This window comes from Aulonocara sp. 'chitande type north' Nkhata Bay, linkage group LG5 (assembly GCF_057382095.1).
Source record: "Aulonocara sp. 'chitande type north' Nkhata Bay isolate Kocher_YH1m ecotype deep benthic linkage group LG5, A_spYH_male_GT1.1, whole genome shotgun sequence".
Classification (NCBI taxonomy): Eukaryota; Metazoa; Chordata; class Actinopteri; order Cichliformes; family Cichlidae; genus Aulonocara; species Aulonocara sp. 'chitande type north' Nkhata Bay.
The window spans coordinates 3358244-3379655 of record NC_141348.1 but is presented as its reverse complement, the minus strand read 5'-3'; the positions used below and the strand labels follow the sequence as shown (position 1 = coordinate 3379655).

At 41.3% G+C, this 21412-nt stretch overlaps 1 long non-coding RNA gene across 1 annotated transcript; it reads right to left on the bottom strand.

Annotated features, from left to right (window-relative positions):
- Positions 1 to 300: 300 nt before the first annotated feature.
- On the bottom strand, positions 301 to 7809 carry LOC147329706 (uncharacterized). The gene is made up of 2 exons (XR_015128985.1): positions 7415 to 7809; positions 301 to 7285 (listed from the first exon to the last, which is right to left on the bottom strand). It is a non-coding gene; the product is annotated as an uncharacterized LOC147329706 (long non-coding RNA).
- Positions 7810 to 21412: the final 13603 nt, after the last annotated feature.

Below are 21412 nucleotides of genomic sequence, written 5' to 3'. Positions count from 1 at the left end.
AATTAAAGCTGATGAAGACTACAAAAATGTATTTGACACTATACGTACATTACATTGCTACACAGTTTAGAAAATCATTTTGTTTATTGTTTTTAGGTGATAGTCTGCAGGACCCAGGAATACCTGCATATCTACCAGCTTGCAGTGTGGTTTGAAGGATATAAAAAAAACAACAACAGCAATAGAATAATATTAAACACAAAGTGAACCCGTCTTCCTTCATTAAATAGGTTCTTTTAGATGTTAAGGAGGAATAGACTTAACCAGGCTGGCGGAGAATGAAGACAACCGGACACCTGCTGCAGATGGGGAATCAGTGAACTTTTATTGAGACAGAGACAACCTCTCAAACACAGCTCACATCAAGAGATTCCAAATATTTGCTGTGAGGATGGGTATATATTCTCTAAAACTTACAGGAGGGGGTTGTGAGGAAAGTGCTGCATTAGCAGAAAAACAACTCCATAAAAGGAAAGCGGCCTTGGGTGTTCTAGTCTCTTCGCTTCTTATCGCTCTCAAGGCCAAAGTCGTGAGCACACATTTTATTACACAGTTGCACAGTAACTTTAAAGCTGAACAATATTTAAAGCTGAATAATGTTTAAAGCTGAACAATATTTAAAGCTGAATAATGTTTGATCAGATTATATTTTCTTCAAATCCCCCTTTTGACCCATCTTAAATGGGTCAACACACAAAAATAAGTAACATTCAAAGGAACACAGAGACGTGTCGAAGCCTGGCTCGAAAAACTCCTCGGGTCTTTTCATTTGTCTTTATCTGTCATTGCAGATGAGGAGAAAAGAGTCCAGGCACCACCCTGCCCAGGGGTCGGCTGCAAGCAGTCACGGTTCCCGATGAAAGCAGTAACAGCTGTCCTGCACACAAGGGTACAACGAGTTAGTGCAACCAGGGTAGTGACACAAAATTAACAGCTCCTGTAACTCAGCAATCAAAAAACATAAGTAATGATAAAAATGTGGAGAGTACAGAGTATACTATAATAATGAGAGATATAAACGTGAAAATGTGAAAGAATAAACCAACCGTAAAATAAACTCAGAACGGTAACTGCTAAGGACATTCAAAAGTGAATATGGTAAAACTGGAGAGGAAGTGGTGGGCAAGACCCTAGGGGCTACATTTGTCAGATTGGGACTGTCAGAAGTGGGCGAAGCTTTTGAACTTCAAGGTGTCACAAGTGTCGGGGGCCCTTCACAGATCAGGATTATGCCAATGGGAATGAGACCCAGGGCCAGGAAGCAAACAAAGACGCATCATCTTTGCCTGCCTGTCATTTCAGGGGGAAAGGGCCAAGAAATGTTTACTTAGCTTGTATGTCGTCTAATAGAGTATGATGGGTCAGAGAAAGGTGGTCCAGTTCCCCTCACCTCGCCAAGGGCGTGTTCTAGGAGTTAAAGAGCAACAACCTGCAATCTGTACCAAAAAATCTTCATAGTCCCACCGGAAAATCATAAGAGTAATAAACGATTCAGCTCAACAGACAAGTATCATGTTCAGGTTTCTCCAATCATTAAATCACTATTATTGCCACAATTTGCTTTATTCACCCTTTGGGCAATGAGAGAGAGAGCCCCTAATGGCCAGTTAGTGGGCTCTAGGTCAAACTGTCCCCAAATTTGTTATCTGTTATTATTACTTGTTGTCATGTCACTTGTCTGTTTTCTACTGCACCCCTCTCACCAAAGCAAAGCAAACATTAGCAGCACATTGACCGTAGTCAGACATCCTCATTCCATAGGTGCTATAAAACATTTCCTGTAAAAGAATCACAGTTTTCAAGACAGGGTGTGTCTCCCCCAACACTCTCACCAGAATACAGTGTAATAGCATCCCCAACTCCTAACCCATAAACATCGTTTCTTCACACATCCGCCCAGAAATCCTGTAATAGAAAAACATTAAAACTGTAACCCTGTAGGGAAGAAAATGTAAATGGTAACGCTGCGCAGTTACCTCTGTAAGCAACACAAGACACAAAAATGGCATTTACAGGTTCACTCATCCTCGAATATTTTGTCATCCTTCTACTCCTGTAAAAGAAACCCACATAAATTCATCCACCCTTTTATCCTATCTAGGTGGAGGTGGTTAACCTTGAGTCATGGTCAAGTCTTGTCATCTTTTACCAGTCAGTCCGTTTGTTTTTATTCCCAGTCTTTCATCCATTCATCCGTTCTTTGCTGATAGTGAAACCTGTCGTCGCATCTAGTTTCCACACTCAGCAAAATGACGTCATCTCAAAAAGAAACAAGAACTTGAGTTTGGATTACCTCGCTGAATCCTTTTTTAAACAGGGACTCTCGTTTCTAATTGTCCCCACAAGTGTTTCCTCCAGAACCCATTTCAATGCGGAGAAACTCACTTACAACAATTTTCTCGCCGACGTGTAATGCTTGTAATTTCCGATGTGCAGATCTGCTTAAAGAAAAGATTCACAAACAAAAATCAGTAAATATAAAACAAAATAAAATGAAAAATAACAAAAACAAAATGCAGACGCCCGGGTCTTAGGACTTGTCACTGAATATTCTTCCCATCAATAAAAATACCAACCTAAACCTACACAGAGTCAAATCAACACCACCTCAACCTTTTCATATTCATAAACCTATATGTTTTGCGTTCGTGAAACAAAATTGAACCATTAAGTAAGTTGAGCTCTTGAAATGTTTTAATTCTCTTAATTCTGCCAGTTTATTTCAACACTTATTCAATGACTTTTATTCAACTGCCACTTGGTCACTCGACTTTTACCTGTTCAAATTGCCTAGGGTTCAACAAAGTCTAGATCCCCGTTATCATGAAACTTGAACGGTGTACGATGATTTACTTACAGTAATTTAGAATCATCACTCAACCTAGCTCTACTACTGGCACTGCGTGACTTTTCTCACACTGGAAACCAGAATTTAGCACAGAACTTTAATGCCTCAGGCAATCGCGTTCAAGGGCTGCCCCCCCTTCTCTTCTTCTTTGTCCGTGTGTTCCTCCTTTATTAAATCTCCATCACAATGACGTGGCGCTCTGAAATAAAACTCACACTGTTAATTCCTCGTTTTCACTCTGCACCACTGCTCAGAGTGTTTTCTTTTCTTTTTAGTGTAGAGTAAACAATTAAGTCGAGGCCTTAAGCCCCAGATATCTCGCACGGGCATCATTTTCATAACCAAACCGCTCCGGACTCTGCTCCCCAGACCACACAAATGCCCTCTGGGCTTATTATTATAGCAAATTCTGTATTTGACTTTGTTGTGTGCAGCATTGAGCCTTTGTCAGTAAAGCATTCTTCATTGCAGCAGCTGGAGCATTGTGTGTCACTTCTTAGTAAATTAAATCAACATTTTGATTTTAGTGCATGGGTATGTATCAGTTTTTACTCCCTCAACAAGTGCATAAGTGTTCATGTGTGTGTTTCCCTTCATTCTAAGTAGGCGCATGCAGAAGTGTGTGTTCGTGTGTTGGTATATGTTTGTGTTCATCACCTTCCTGTTCTGTAGTTTAGGTAAACCAGCGGCCTGACGCATGGCCTAGGGTCCTCCCCTCCTCTTTGGGTCTGTTTATGTTGTCCTTACTTTGCTCCACGGCCTTCTGCAGCTCTGCTGTTCGGCTCTTCTCAGAGGTCAGCATCCTTCTGCTCACCGTCCCTTTTCCTCCGGGCTTAATGCGCGTCTCGTCACAGCTCTGTCAGCTGACGCAGCCTGGGAATTTCCCCCGTGTAGTGAAACGGGCTTTAGGTTTAATGCTCTCCGTCTCTGCTGCATGAGATCACTCTTTTGCAGCACTGTTGACATCCTCAAGTTGTTGTTGTGAGTCCAGCTGCTGTGGCCTTCAGGGGTCAAAGGGTCAAAGATGGTCGCGGAGAGGGCAACGATGGTAGAGGGGAGGGTAGGAGTCCAGGTCAGCTTCGGCTCTCAGAAAAAAACAAAAACAAAACAAAACAGGCGAACAGGAAAATGATGTTGTGTTGGCTGTGTTATCCCGAGAGGGGAGAAACAACGAGATCTCGTCTCCCCCCTTTTTTGTTTTTGTTTTTTTTTTTTTTTTCACCATATAATCAACTCATAACCCCTCAAGTTGACAGGACAACACAGGTACGTGTTAAAATTCTTAAGATCCTGTTTAGAAACCTAAAAAGGAATTTCCTATCATTCAGTAGTCATTTGTCTTAAACAATCAACAAAAACATGTCCCAAGTCGACCCTTTTAACCACTAAATTTGTCGTGTCCTCACTTAATCCTCAGACCAGTGTCTTTGTCTTTTGACGTTACGTTGTTGTCCTGCAACCCAAAGCGTTTAATTGTCAGTAATGTATAAACTATATCATTTAAAAACAGGTGTATGTTAAGTGTCGCTACTTTAACCTTGCATGTACGTGCACATGTATGTAAGCTGTTTCTTCATTGCATGTATGGGTGCGTCTTTATATGGGTTACTTTAACTTTTTCTCAAACGAGGCATGTCTCTAACACGCACATGTGTCTGTTCCTCACCCTTCTCATATCTTTCTCTGGTTGTGTGTGGTTTTATTTGTTTCAGTGATTTACCAGGAACATCTTTTCCTTTTCTCCATGTCTTCCGCCAGAGGTTAACACTGGTGAGATTCAGGGACACAGCACCCAGAGCAGTTCAGCGAGAAAAACCCGCCTCAAACTACATTCTCTCTTTTTTGTTTTACCGGGAGGGGTGAGGACAACTCTGGTGTCCAGCCGTGAATTTTAGCCAAAGCTTGGCCTGTCTTCTGCTGCCGTACTCAGGCTTCCAGGTTAAGAAAAAAACACCTGTATGAAGACACTAAACATACATTTAGTATTTGTATAAACATAACTGCCTAAATCATTGAACTCTTGAGGAGGGTGTATTTCAGAATCAGAATCAAAATCAAAAACTTTATTGTCATTGTCATGAGACCGACGACATTAAGAATGGTCCCCGATCATTGCATCATCCCTAGTAATATCAAATATAAAAAAACAATAAAATTCAATCAATAAAATAGATAGAATACTTAAAATACTAAGTATTCCCACCGTCATGCTTCAGACCGTGCATAGATTAACACAAGAGTGGCATGGTGGACATTTTTGTAGTATTCAGATGTGTTATTGCAGTTGGATAACAGCTGTGTTTGAGTCTATTAGTCCTTGCTCTGATTGCCCTGTACCGTCTGCCTTAGGGCAACAGTTCGAACAGGGAGTGGCCAGAATGTGAGGTGTCTTTTATGATGTTTTGGGCCTTTTTAAAACAGTGGGCGTTGTTTGACTCTTCACTAACTTTAAAACCCCACCATAACAATTTCTCACTGACAAACTTCTATGCATCCATTTAAACATGCGAAGCCAGCACAAAATCACACACATACCCCTACAGCAAAGCTTTAACATAACCACAATGCAACTCCTCCCTTAAACGGGAGAAATCACCCTGAATCAACCAACTCTATATAAAACGTCAAACAAAGATAAACCACAAACATTTCTACACTTCTGTGTCTTCCACGCAGCACAATAGGCAGAAAAACACCGATTACTCACAGTCTACAACAAAAGAAAAACCTGCTCTTTTCACAACTCTCACAGCTAAAGTCAAAACTCTTACCCAGTGCCTCTGAAATAATAAAAAAAATCACCAAATACTCGATTACTCTTTTCACTCGCTCCCTCTCACTCCCTTCTTCCTCATACAGCATACACGCTCGCTCCCGCGGACCCGCTCGGCCCCGCGGGCTCACTCGGCCCCCACCTTTTTCCTCTCACAGAGACAGAGAGAGAGACCCTTTTCCTTTTTTTTTTTTTTTACTTCGGTCTATCTGCACAGAGTTTACCTCATCTCTTTCCTTCTATGGGCATGCACACTTCCTGTCTCACACACACAGCCCCTCTCTCAGAGAGAGCAGAAAAGAGTTTTTCCTTTTTTTCAACACTCAGGAGAAATTCAACAGACAGTTTATACCACTATTTTACACTTTATTTACACACACCGGTAATTTATGTTCTATTTACACACGGGCCCGCATAGACATATGCCAGAAGAGGTTACCCCTAACTTTTTGACTAATTTAAAAGCATCTTTCAGCTGTTTTGCTTCTTTAGGCTGGTGTGTGGAGTTGATGACTGTCTCAACACATGTTAATTGTTCTCCCAATGTGCTAAGAATAACACCGGGACCCCAACCATCATCATTAGTTTCTCGATCTAATTCTCCATCCATTTTACTGTCAATGGAGGAGTGTTCTTTTATTGCTTTTAAAGGAGAATTTGGGCCAGCTGGGTTTCTGCCTCTGTTAGGCACTAATCAGCTGGGGCGCTGCTTTAAAGGTGAGTCAGCACTGAAATATCCCTTCAGGTGTTACCAGGCTTCTACCAAACCGGAGTCTGGCGGGTAACCTTGCCTAGAGCTTCCTGATAGGGGTGCTAGTTGGTTGTCACCTTGTTCACACGTCTCATTCACACTTCATACATTACCTGCAGTCACTCATTACCCTCCGTATGTATGTAATAAATGTGTAAAAAAAATTCTATGTGTGGTGTATTATTTTAACCAAAAGAGGAACCTAGTTCCTTTAATTGTGTAATCTGTGAACAACGGAGAACAAACTGTCCTGCCCAGTGTTCCACAGCAAGCATTCAGCGTGTATTTATGTGTGTCCAATATCAAACAGAACATCAAAACATTTAAAACACTAAAATCATCGGGGTTTTAAGAAGAGATCCGTTTTCTCCTATTGATCAAAGGGACCCCTCCTATGGACTCCAACCAGTACTTCTCTTTTTTAAGTTTTAGAGGATCTTTTCTAATAAAGTCCTCTGGGCCTTCCTAACCCTTCTGTAGTTTAGAGAATATTACTAAAAAATATTCTCAAGGCCTTTAACCTTTTAATTGTTTAGAAAGGCGTTACTAATAAACCCTTTCAAGGTCCCAGACCTGCTGAGGTATGTATCCGACACCGGAGAGCAAACCCGTCGGCTGCAACCGTGGCCAGACCTCAGTTCACTCTTATCTTTATTCACTTATTCACTTATTTCTTATTCACTTATCTCTTATTCACTTGTCTGATTCTCAACAAGCCTTAAGTAAGCCAGACAATTTTGGTTATGAATTACTAGGAGTTTGGACACTAAGTATTTTTATAATGTTCAATATAGCAGAAATAAAAGGTCTGCTTACCTTGTTTTTTGTGTGTACACAGCTTTTGTCCAAACTCCGTTCACTCAGACCACGGCCGATTTCCTCCCTCCCGTTCCAGTTTGACCTGGAGCGGATCCTGTTCGTGACGCCAATTGAAGGATATAAAAAAAACAACAACAGCAATAGAATAATATTAAACACAAAGTGAACCCGTCTTCCTTCATTAAATAGGTTCTTTTAGATGTTAAGGAGGAATAGACTTAACCAGGCTGGCGGAGAATGAAGACAACCGGACACCTGCTGCAGATGGGGAATCAGTGAACTTTTATTGAGACAGAGACAACCTCTCAAACACAGCTCACATCAAGAGATTCCAAATATTTGCTGTGAGGATGGGTATATATTCTCTAAAACTTACAGGAGGGGGTTGTGAGGAAAGTGCTGCATTAGCAGAAAAACAACTCCATAAAAGGAAAGCGGCCTTGGGTGTTCTAGTCTCTTCGCTTCTTATCGCTCTCAAGGCCAAAGTCGTGAGCACACATTTTATTACACAGTTGCACAGTAACTTTAAAGCTGAACAATATTTAAAGCTGAATAATGTTTAAAGCTGAACAATATTTAAAGCTGAATAATGTTTGATCAGATTATATTTTCTTCAGGTTCCTGCACTCCACAGCCTCTTCTGTTCCATGCGAGTGGATTTTCTCCAGGGCAGGAGAAACTATTTCTAAGAAAAGAAACAGACTCAGCCAGCGCACATAACACTAATCCTCTTTTTAACTGTAAATAACAAAAGGGCTACCTTACATAGATCATGTTTTTACTTTGCAAGTTCTTGATTAGGGGTGGGTTTTGATTATCGCCTTTCTGATTACAATCCATGCTAAATTGAATAAAGTGATATTGATTCATTAAAATCCCGTGTCGATTTGTAAATTAACGTTATTATGCCTGAAACGCCAGCATATCAGGTTAAACCTCACAACATGTCGTCAAACACCATACAGCTAAAACAGTAACTGGGAGCAGGTTTACGGATTCTGCATACAAACATGAACACAGAGCGCGGACCCGACGCGTCAGAATCAGATTTTGGTGTGTCGTTGGGTCCGCGCTGTGTTTGCCTCTTTTTTTTTCGCTGGCTTCTGCAGCTGCAGGTTTCATAACTCTCTGTTTACATCTCTAATTAAGTCTCACATGTGTCAGCTTTCTTTTAATAGATACGAAATTATGGATTTAAACTGATACATGACCAGAATTGTAATATTTCTGACTGAGGCAAAACTTTCCAGATTCCAATCAAATTGAATCGGATCCTGTATCGAATCAAAATGATTCTACAAATCAGTGACGATGCAGCCGTACTCAGCTTCCTAAGCATTTTCCCTTTCCAGTTCACAATCAGTCCCACCCCTAGGTCAAAAATATGTATAGGACAATTGGCCTAATCTAATATTTTGTATGAACCTGTCCAGCTGTCCAGTGATTAAATGACAAGTAGATGGAGGCAGGACTCCACAGCAGGGGCATACTCCATAATGTGCTGTGCGTTATCATATGTATAATGTATATATTGCTCACTTACCAACATCAAGGAGTTATGAGCAAAGAAAGGCCACACCATAGTGCATGTTTAAATAGGGAAAGTTTATTGATCAAAATGTATTACCCAAATACGCATTACATTTTTTCAGCCCCCCAATCGAGTAAACAAAACCAATTACATGTTCAGATATCAGAGAGAACTCCACTCTTGAGTGAGCAGTGATCATTGAGCAGTCCGTTTTATTTTGCAGATTCAAGCTGCTCTTCAAAATATTCGCCACCAGATGTCACCGGAGAGGACTGTGTTGAAAAGCTTCGAGTATACAAGCTTCAATACAAGCTTCAGTGCTTCGGAAAGCTTCATTTGGCCATCACTACTATACAGAGTGATATGAACATATTTACAACTTACTGGAATGAAAATGTCTGGAGCACCAACAGATATTTGGAGATGGAAGAGAACTGGATATCAGCTCGTCTCACAGCTACTATTAGGGTTGCCAACTCCCTGAAAAATAAATAAGGGACACCTCGTGGCCAGGGCCGGGAGACCCAGTTGTCTTCACCCTTCCCAGTGTGGTGAATTTTCTAGCTCTTTTTTTGCGTGTGAAATTATTTTTTTAACCATTTGATTTGAAGTTGATTTAAGTAGATGCATATTCTATTCTTTGTGATATGTGAAGGAAAAAAATGTCCATCCCGGTTTTCCCTCCAAGGCACGAGCGATAAGCAGAGTTCTGTCCTTTCCTTCTAAGATTCCTAATTATTTAAAGTAACACTCAGGTATGCCATTCAGCGTGTTAGTACGAGCTCGGGAGCAGCTTGGGAGAACAAGAAAACAGAGACTGCTTTAGGTTGCCTTCCCAATCGACTCAAAGGTTTATTTAGTACATAACAGCTTATATAGAGAAAAAAAAAGGTTCGTGTGTCAGCTTTCCCAGTTCAAACCGGTACAGACCAAATAAGGAAACGTCTTCCTGCCTTGTGAGCAAAGAAGTATCCTGTGTGTAGTTTATCAGTTCAGCTACAATTTATGATCATCCCAGCAAAATACACTCCTAGACATAGAATACAGAGTTCTTTCATTAGTGAATTCTGAAACAAACCACCTGGCTCTTTTCTAAAAGATAAGGAAGGGAGGATGGGAGTAAGGAAGTGGTCTCGTCTCTGTGGTGTTTTCGACCTTGGGGTACCAGCTTGTGAGTCTTACACATTAATTCTTGGGTCACAGAGAAAGAGAAAAACAACTAGTAGATGGGCCTTATTGAGTAACAGTTTTCCTGTATAAAACAATATCCTGTAAATGCTAACCGTGGTATCAAAATATCACAACAGTTCTCTCCTTTTATCATGAAATGATAACATAGTATAAAGACAGAATGTAATAACATAATATAAAGACAAATCATAACTGTAACTGGTCCTTCGAGCAAGCTTAATATCAAAAATTCTGAGAGCGTATACATGGTATCACACAACAGACAATAATCATCGAAAACATGCTGCAACGGTTACAAAGGCTACAATTAGTTTCTTCCATCTTCCAAACGTGTCCTGTAGCCACTTATGTAGCCACTGACCGTGGCCTGTATTGGCAATTAGTTCTATCTTCAATGCTTCAAGTTTATTCATAGCTTGTGTGAATGGACCGTTAGGAGCGGTATTATTGGGAATGAAAGTACAGCATACATCAACGGTTACTAGACCACAGGTACCGGTCCAATTAACAGGTAGAGCTAATCTAAGAGTATTATTGCACATCCAATAAGCATGTGGGATTGCTCTAGTTAGGCGCGTGACCATGTGTGATTTAACTAACTCCCCCCAGTCAGTGTCATTTAAGACACCCTCTGGGGGAACAATGATCGATTCTCTGCTCGAACTTGAACTGTGTGTGTGTTCCTCCAGATATGATACAACTTCAGCCACAGAGACAGCTAGCCATGTCTCATTACAGCGTGCACCTGGGGAGTCAGAGAAGAATGTATAGTTATCCTTTGTATAATCTATGTGTGTGTCTGGGCCAGTTAACTTTAGTCTGCGCAGACATATCATACTAGTATTAAAATGGAAAGGGATCTGTCCTAAGGGCAGTGAGGGTTTTAACCTATTCTTAGGGCGTTTCATTGGGGCGCAGGTCCCTGCGGTGTCATTAGATAACTTCAATAATTCGCCTAATGGAGTCTCAGGGTTAGTTGGTGTGTGTGTGTGTCTAAGTAGGCAGTCGAGAGGGCTCAGAGTCAACTGTAAAGTGTCTTTAAGGAGAGCATTATCTCCGCCGATTTCCTCTAGTCCCTCAGTCAGGGGGAAACCGGATATGGGGTATCCTACTATTACCTGTTCTGGATTAGCCTTTGAACAGACATAACAGTTACTGTTTCCTAAATCACGAGCGGCTGTTCTGGCATTTTCATACCAGGCGTTAGCTCCTGTTCTAGAGGGCGCATAAGATGGTTTATTAGTGGCGTCTATGTTGCTATTTACTGATTTTAGGGAACGTAATGAGTGCATTAAGTAGGTGTCTTGCAAAATAGAGCATGAGGTATAGTCAGCAAAATATGACCTGCAGAAATGTGAACATGGTTGCAGTCTACAATACAAAATAGCAAAGAGAAATCCTAAGGTTAATGCGATAGATATGATAAATAACCTAAATATATAAGAAAGACAGTTCTTCAGTCGTCTTCTGGCCTGGTCCCAGGTTCGAGAGACACAGAATAAGCGTCGTATGATGACAATGGGCATTTCATTTTCTCCATTATCAGGATGGAATGAGTCTGGCTTTATCAGGTTAGACATCATGTGGTACTTTTGGCTTTCTGTTCCTGCTGGATGTTTGAGTACCTTGTTGTTGTTCTTTCAGACGTTGTGTGTTAATCAGTGATTGCGTGTGTGTATGTACATTGGATCCGGGCGCTGGCTCGCCTGAGATGTCATCTACCCGTGTGTTTATTTGCTCTGGTTCCGGGCGTTGGCCCGCCGGAGATGTCATCTGCTTGATCCGACGCCTGAGATGGTCCGATTGGGCTGGTCTTAACCCTGCTGGCATGAATCCACTGAGGTTGTCCGTCTGTGAGGATGCTGGTTCTTCGTCACTGCCAGTACAGTCTGGGGCTGGAACACGCGCGGCCTCCCAGAGTGTCCTTGGTTTTAGTGACTTCTCCAACACGCATCTCCTTGTCTCCACTGGTGGAACTGTGGAGGGGAAAGGCTGAGAGAGACAAACTTTCTGATAGTTATTATTCAGTTTTTCTACCAGGTTGTGAACATCAGTGGACAATGCAATATACATCACCTTCTACTAGCGGTGCCCCTCTGGAAGCTGACCATGGTGTTGGAAATAGTCTTATTTCAAATGGAAATAATTTGGTTACTGCAGATGGAGTCATAATGTATGAAATGGAAAATCTGGTTGTGGTAAATGCTGATGTTTTGCTTTTGAGCTACCTACATTAGTTCGCGCACATGTTAGACAGGTTGCAGGTTGCTAATATGCTTTTTACTGCATGTGATGTTTTCTCAATTACAAATCTTGATTTTATTGCCCCTATTACCCCTCTTTGTCCGACATGACTCACACAGTGAAAATGTCGGGCAAGGACTGGCATCAGGGAATATGGGAGGGCAATCAAACCCTTAAGATTTTGTATAAGCCATCTCTGTCATCTAAGGTACAGTCATTATTCTATGCAGAGGCTTGCTCTTGTATGAATTTTAAATCAACATTTGTTCCTAAATAGTCTGGGAGTTTAACAAGTGACAGCTGTAGGGGCACAGATAATACTTCCTGCGGAGGTGGGAGCTGTGATGCTGCAGCCTTGGCTGTCACGTCTGCTAAGGCATTACCTGTTGCTTCGTCTGTGTCAGCTGTACTGTGTCCTTTCGTTTTTTACAACTGCAACGGCCGATGGTAGCTGTATAGCCTGAAAAAGTCTTTGAACAAAATCAGAATTTAGCAATTTATTTTCCATCAGCAGATCTAAATCCTCTCTGTCTCCACAATGTGCCAAAGTCATGCACAACGCCAAATGCATAGCGGCTGTCTGCGCAAATTGTCACATGCTTATCCAAATGTAGCTCACAGGCGCGTATTAAAGCCATGAGCTCTGCTTTTTGTGCTGAGTGAAATGGTAATGAGTGAGCCTCTAGTATGATGTCAGGCACTGTTACCACTGAATAGCCACAAAGAAATGAGTTGTCACTCGGCCTTGAACAGGACCCGTCCACATAAACCGTGGCTGAGTCTGGGATAGGTGTTTGCTCTAAATCTGGACGTGGTGCTGTGGATTCCTGTATACGTGTCATGCAGTCATGATCGTCAAGCCTGTCTGAGCCATCCTGTCGGTCAGAAGAACACAGCATAGGATCAATAAATGTGCTGGCGAATTGGGTGTGCTGCTCGCTTTTATAGTGAGATTTGCATATGTTGTGTAGTTATGTTTGCTAGAATGGTCGTGACCTGGTGATTGGTGTGTAGAATAGTGTCATGTGAGAGTGTGAGCTTCTCGCAGTCCCTTATCATGATAGAGCAAGCTGCTACTGCCCTCAGGCAGGCCGGCATTCCCTGAACAACCACGGACAGCACCTTTGAGTGGCGGAGATCAGCACTCCCTTTAATGCATTGAAAGAGGCAGGCATTTCTGTGGACCACAGTATTCGAGGAGGCTTGTCTTTTTTACAACAGTCACGCAGAATGTGGTCATGAAAAGAACAGTCTGGTATCCACTGTCTGCAATAGTTCACCATGCCCAGGAAGGACAACATTTCCTTCTGTGTAGTGGGCCGAGGGACAGAGGTCACAGCTTTGACCCTGTCTGCAGTCATGGAACGTTTTCCGTGAGACAGTGTGAATCCCAAATATTGAACAGAAGTCTGACAGTACTGCATTTTCTTTGCAGATGCTTTGTGGCCAGTCTTTTGGAGGTGCTGGAGAGGCATGTGTGTAGCAGTTTGACATAGTTTTTCACTTTCAGCACAGAGGAGGAGGTCATCCACATGTGGATCAGGGTGCAGCCCTGGAGGAGTGAAGCACCATTGAGAAAGCAGCAGAGCTGTCTATCATGCCTTGGGGCAAACGAGTCCAAGTGTACTGCTTATTTCTATGTGTGAATGCAAATAACGGCTGTGTGTCTTCATGCACAGGTACTGAGAAAAAGGAGCGGAGCATAAATCCACCACGGTAAAATGTGTATGCAATGCATGTCAATATGCTGTGAACATCTGAAACGAGAGGTGGCAGAGGAATGTTGACTGCATTAATTTGCCTTAAGTCTTGTATGAAACGCCATACGCCAGGTTTGTTAGGCTTTGGCACAGGATTGACAGGAGTGTGGGCTTTATTACTCCTGTAGTCAATAAATATCCTATCATGACATCTAGGGCTGCGGCTTTTTCGGCAGAAATGGGATGTTGCTTGACATATACTGGCTTGTTGTGTTTTAATAGGTGTACGTGATAAAGTGTACAGTCAATAAATCCTATATCATTCTCACTTTTTGACCATAATGTCATATTCTGGTATTCAGCTGGCAATGTAACTGCAGAAATAGTACAGTGGATAGGGTAGGTTAGATCTATGTGACGACATGGTGTAGTTATGTCATAAACTATGTCTGAGTTATGTGACAAAATCACTGTTTGACCTTAGAGAAACAAAAGTGTGGCTTGTTGTATTTGTACACGTTTTTTTTTGGCACAGTGTGTGACATAGAGTACCGGACAAAAAGGATGTTGAGTTCATTCTCTGCTGAGGGTCCAGCTGACACAGAGGATGTTCCTTCTCCATCATGTCGGTACATAGGGCAGAGAAAACATAAGCTGTTATCAGTGTCAGCAAACATTTCACCCTTTATGTTAAATGAAATACACAAATTCATTTTTGCTCTGGGTGTCTGCGGCTGCTGGAAAACTGAGCTAAATTTGCACCTCTAGCTTGTCCAACAGTGCATAAAGCGTTTTATGAATACTAGGATAGATTCATCAGGCTTCTGTTTACACATAGTTACTGCATTTAAGTCAATTTTGTCTCTGGACATTGTTAGCAGGAATTTCTTTAGATTCTTAAAGAAATCGGTGATTTTGTCATTATTTACCCACAAAAACTCTGCAGTTGTGGATGCTTTATCATGCTTTGGGTCTAATTCACCTATCTCTCTTATGAGTTGTGACTCGGTTACTCCAGGAATGCATTGACACAATATGTACCTGTAATCCGGACCACCCAAATGGTGATATCTGGTACTTCTCTGTAGTGCAGAGACAAAGGCTGTAGGATTTTTAAGAGGATCGGGAAGCTCTTTAATAGTTGTCACTAATTCTGAGATTTTAGGGGGCTGAATACAACATTGATCTCCTATTATCATAAAGGGGTAAGTGTCATTGACGTCACTAGATTTTGGTTCTGTTTGTTTACTACCGCGAGTGTTGGCGTAAGGACCTTTGTCATTCCGGCTTTGTTTTTCCTTTTTTCCTTTTAGATAAGTCTTTATTAAAGTTCGGGTAACAGGTATTTCTTTAGCTACCTCTAAACCTCTAGCTACGATATCGTGGCGTTTCATGTGGGTGTCTATCGTGGACACTGCCTGATGCAAAAGTTTTTCTTCATAGTCGTCTAAATTGTTTTTCATAAGTTCCTCACATTCTTCTTTCAAAAGTTTTTCTCTTTTTTTATGTTCTGCTAATTCTTCCTTGCGGCGTATATATTGTTTTTCCTGATCCTGTTTAAAGAGATGGCTAAGATCCGTTGCATATGATTCAGGTTTTTTTCGTCGCTTTCTTTTGAGCTGGTTGGATCAGAATGCTGACATTGTTTGCGTGCAGCTGCTACAGCGACTATTAATTCGGTCTCATCGTAATGAGGTGGGGCTGTAGGCTGAACGGCTGAACATGCAAGACTAGCTTTTCCTGCGGTAGGTTTATGTTCTTTGCTAGAGCCTGCACTAGTTTTATTTGATGTTAAAGCATCTACACCTGGTTCCGGTCCCTTTTTCCATAGTGGTAACATTTGATGTATCACGTCGCGGCATTCTGTCATATATTTTCTACAGGACTTTTTAAGCAGACTACTTTTCTTATCACAAATGATATTCAACATTTCTACTGACCTGTTTTCTGGCGATAATCGTTCGGGATAAGGCTCCAGAAATAAATTAGAATGCATTGAACTTACAGTCCGTAAGTTGTAAACAAAGTCAGTCACATAAGCACTTCCGCATGTTCTGGATACGTGATCATGGACGTCTTCACCGATTCGCGGACGTGGGTTACACGTAACCGGAAATGGGAGTTATACTGAGCCGTTATTTGAGACTTTATTTTGTATTTTATTAATTTTTGGTTTTACAGGTACTTTAGATTTTTTATCGGACCTGTCTGTGGTCTTTGAATAATTCTGACCCATGTTCAGTGATTTCCAGAGGGGTTTACACGCTAGGAGGATTTAGGTTAGTATTTTCGCTGCGGCACAGCTGAGGTCACTTTAAATTTATTGCTAGCAATTTTTGTTTGGGTGAGCAACTCTCACTTAGCGAGCAACTTCTCGCTTAACAACAGGCAACTTCCTGTGTCACTTTTTGGTGAGCAACTTCTCACTTAACGAGCAACTTCTCGCAAAACAACAGGCAACTTCCTGTGTCTTTCTGCTTTTAATTTACTGCTTTTAACCCTTGAGACCCGTGTTGTTTTTGTTTTGTTTTTGTTTTTTTTCAAAAGAAAAATTAAACAATTAATTATTATTATTATTATTTTTTTTTAACAAAATTAAAATATTCAAGACAACAGGCAACTTCCTGTGTCTTTCTGAGCGGGTCCACCAACACCACACAAGGGTTAATTTACTTTATTCGGGGACTGAGGAAGTCGTCAGTGTATCTCTCTGGATCACTAAGTGAAACTTCGTCAGCATATCCCGTTTTTTTATGGATCGATCACTGAGAGAGGTATAATACGGTCTTTATATAAATATGAAAGACGCATATTTACCTTCTGTCAGTCCATCCCACTTCTGACGCCAAATTGAAGGAAAAAAATGTCCATCCCGGTTTTCCCTCCAAGGCACGAGCGATAAGCAGAGTTCTGTCCTTTCCTTCTAAGATTCCTAATTATTTAAAGTAACACTCAGGTATGCCATTCAGCGTGTTAGTACGAGCTCGGGAGCAGCTTGGGAGAACAAGAAAACAGAGACTGCTTTAGGTTGCCTTCCCAATCGACTCAAAGGTTTATTTAGTACATAACAGCTTATATAGAGGAAAAAAAGGTTCGTGTGTCAGCAAGTTCTCAGTTCAAACCGGTACAGACCAAATAAGGAAACGTCTTCCTGCCTTGTGAGCAAAGAAGTATCCTGTGTGTAGTTTATCAGTTCAGCTACAATTTATGATCATCCCAGCAAAATACACTCCTAGACATAGAATACAGAGTTCTTTCATTAGTGAATTCTGAAACAAACCACCTGGCTTCTTAACAAGCTCTTTTCTAAAAGATAAGGAAGGGAGGATGGGAGTAAGGAAGTGGTCTCGTCTCTGTGGTGTTTTCGACCTTGGGGTACCAGCTTGTGAGTCTTACACATTAATTCTTGGGTCACAGAGAAAGAGAAAAACAACTAGTAGATGGGCCTTATTGAGTAACAGTTTTCCTGTATAAAACAATATCCTGTAAATGCTAACCGTGGTATCAAAATATCACAACAATATGAACACATGGGAAACAAATGATCATTTAGCCATTTATTTTTAGCTCAAAATGACGACATTAACACAGTAAAACAGGTCTCTTTCTTAAACAGAAGACTGTCATGCTTAACTTTTGAGAATATAAGTAAATCTTTCTTTAAAAGAACTGTCCTGCTTAACTTAAAATAATAGAAAACAATAGAAAGAAAAATATTCTTGTAACAGTGCACATTTAGTGCATTTAGTACAATTGGCTTCAGTTGAGGTATTATTTCAGCTTTTCTAATGCTAATCAGCTGCTCCCGTTTGTAAACCCGCTTGTTCCCATGATTACGCATCTTAACTCATCATCATTATTAAAATATGTATTACTTTTATGTATTAGTGATCTATTTGTTGTAATCATCTATCCTTGCAGTTGTTTATTACACAAAATAAGTTATATTATCACTTCTGGCCACATAGCACTGATATTCACTGCACATGCCCATATTAACTTTTTCCAGCCAGGTGTTTTCCTTTTCCCATTCTTCCCTTTCTCTGAGGGGAACAAACATTGCTGCTCTAATGCTGGGCTTACACTGTGCAGTTTTAGGCCCATTTTGAGCCGTTTTTTAAGTGATCGAACCGATTTTGGCCTTCATCGTGCATCGTGTAGTATACGTGGGGTAACGAGAAGTGATTAACACCTCACGACCAGCTCCCGATCATCAATCGCTCGTGAGGGTCTCACCACAGCCGCTCACACTGCTCACGCGCAAACACGTAAACGTCGGTGAAAAAAATGGAGCAGCACGGCTGTGCAGCGTGTGATCTGGACACAAGCGATGGAGGCACAACTTGTAGAACTTTGGAAACCTCATCCGAGCCTTTTTGATGTGGCATCACAAAATTATCATGACCACAACAACCGTGAAAATAGTTGGATTTACATTGCTGCTCAATCACAGCTGCCTGATCATGTTTTTCATTAGCAATTTAGCAAATGTGATGGTGGTGGTGTGTCTGTGTGAGTGAAAGACAGAGAGGGAGAGCGAGCGACAGATTTTCTGTTATAACCTTCATGTTATGGAGGCACAGTGTGAGCACTCAGGTCGCATCAGAGCATCGGGCGGTATAGTGTGAGACTCTGCATCGTGACCTACCAACTTCTAACCCCTGCGAGTCAATCGTGCAGTTTGAGCAGGAGCTGAATAACGTGACTGAAGAAATCGCACAGTGTCTGCCCAGCTTTAGGTGTACTGTCGTCCGAGACTTGCACCGCAGTGTCGGCGTTTGTTTCCCTGTTGGCCATGCTTCTTGTTGTGGTCATCTGTTGTCTTCCGGTATTTTCTCCGTAAGCGACCTTTCCTCGACCAATGAGATAAGCGGTAATCTGAATTGTCATACTCGAATTGTCATAAGTGTGCTGTCAGCTCATTGGTCACAAAGCAGGAGAGGGGCTGGGAATTATGTTTTCAAACAAAGCGTTAATTCCATTAAAAGTTATAGACTACTTTTGATTATCACTGTATTACGGGACAAAGTGCGTCCCTTATTAGCTCAATACGGGACGTGTGCTTTTGTTTCTAAATACGGGACGATTCCGTTTTTTAAGGGACGGTTGGCAACCCTAGCTACTATCCAGGATAGATGCCTTCGTTTGGTAATATCCGATACACAAGCTGCCTCATGTTGCTTCCAGGTTGGGAAAGAATGAAAAGATAAACCACTTTCAAGCTTATTCTCTTGCCGGTCGTGCGATCGAACATTGCAGCCGACCACACAGCAAATAGGAACCATGGCTGTTGTGTGTGCCTTTGCTCCGCTCTTGTGGGGGGGGCTTTTTTCGCTTGCGCTTTATTTTGACCACGAAAATGGCGCATCAGGCCAAAATCCTTTCCACGCCCACCCCGTTACATCACGCTCCAAAGCCCTATGGTAACTAATGTTATAAAAATGCTCCGCCTCTAATGAGCATTTGAGCAGCCAATCATAATCATCTATGTCATGTGATCATGAGTACGGCAGCGGATATTTCTGGTGAGAGTTTCGAAGCACCATGGATGACGAATTTGAAGGTACCAGCTCTCAGGTATGAAGCTAACCTTCAAAAGTTACATGAATACAAACAGGTATCTTGTCGGGTTTTTTTTCGTTTGTTTGTTTTTGTGTTTTTGGTTGTTGTTTCTTTTGCTTTTTTTTGTTGTTTTTTAACCCTGTCCTGTCTGGCAGGTATTGCAATCAGACTTGTGATCTGAATGCATAGTCATTGTGTTCTTAGTGAATTTGAATTAACACAATAACCTCTGCGGTTGACAGACGTGCCCGAAATCACATGACCAATTTAAGGCGTCAGAACAAAAAGATGGAGCGACCCAGGCTTATGGCGTTATTTTTGTGCCAGTTTTCTGAGCGCACGAAAAAAAGGTTTGCAAGTGCAAATGTTGCATTTTGAGGGGAAATTTATTTTGAATGAAGAAAAGCTGAATTTGAGTGAACAAAATTCATTCATGCGTGCAAAAAATGTATTTCAGTGTTTGCTATTATCCATACACACAACAGCAGCCCCTCTCCCTCGGTTTTTCCATTTGCGCTCGCTCGCAATGTGTTGCTGGCGCTCTCAACATTTCTGCCTGTGCGCGCTCAACTCTTTCTCTACACCGTTATATTTGTGCCACAAAAACAGCCAATCACAGACTTGGATGCAAAAAAATCTGATTGGCTGTTCTGGTCTCCAATCAGCTCGAAGTGACGAAATGCAATATCCCAGAATCCATTTCAGTTAAAACTCAAACGAGGCAGTGGCGGAGGACCACAGAGTGGCAGAGTTTGAAATATTACTCTTTCTGGGTCACAAAATAAACTTTTAAGATATTTTCATGCGAGAATTGTGCTGTGTAAACTTCAAATATCTGCTTGATTCATCAAGACATCACATATTTCCATAAGTGCTCTAAAGTTTTTTAAGAAGATAGAGAAAGAGTTGAGCGTGCACGGGCAGAAATGTTGAGAGCGCCAGCAACACATTGCGAGCGAGCGCAAATGCAAAAAGTGAGCTGCTGTTGTGTGTGTGTATGGATAATAGCAAACACTGAAATACATTTATTGCATGCATCAATGAATTTTGTTCACTCAAATTCAGCTTTTCTTCGCTCAAAATAAATTTCTCCTCAAAATGCAACACTTGTACCTGCAATTTTTTTTTTACGTGCGCTCAGAATAGCGTCACAAAAATAACGCCATACAGGCTGTGTCCCAATTCAGGGTCTGCACGCTTGAAGTACGCGCACTACGCGTACTACGTACGGTGTGTACTATAAGTACGAGAAGTGCGGAAGTGAGAGGCTTGTGAAATGGGACGGTCTAGCCTTTGTCGTGCTGTTAAGGTTGCCTAACAACCATGATACTAACCGCGAGAAACGTTTCATACAGCTTTGTTTGACAGAAATGAAGGAGAAAAAAATGTTTTGTTGGTCATTTATTTTTGTCATGACATCACTTTGATTAGTTGAGTATCTGAGGCTGAGACCAGAGGACTGTAAAACATGATTGTTGGGCTTCATTTCTGTACTGAACAGTCATTTTAAGATTAGTTAGTAAATAACAATTAGCTAATGTTGTTCATGAGACTAAAATCATCTCACTGTGGTAATGTAAATATAATATGGCCAATAATATATGTATTGTCGGATCACGGTTTTAAGTCACGGATCGGATAAATTTTCGGATCAGCAAAAATAGAAAAAAAAGACAAAAATTCTACTCGCCACATACTTTTTTTTTTCTTTTTAGAATCTTCGGATCACGTGCGTACCGAACCGTGGAGTGGGATCGGTTCGAATTTCGGATCAACTGTGATCCGTTTCACCACTAAGATGTATTATACATAAGAGACAAATATTGTTCGTTTAATGTTTTATGTGTAAAAAGAAAATGTACGAGCTGTGATAACTGTTTCTGATAGAATGAAGAGTAGACTGATATATGAACTATTCCTTTATTGGGTGAGAAACTCAGACCATGTCATAACTGCTTTAAGTCATACAGAACAGATATCAGAGCCTTAAACA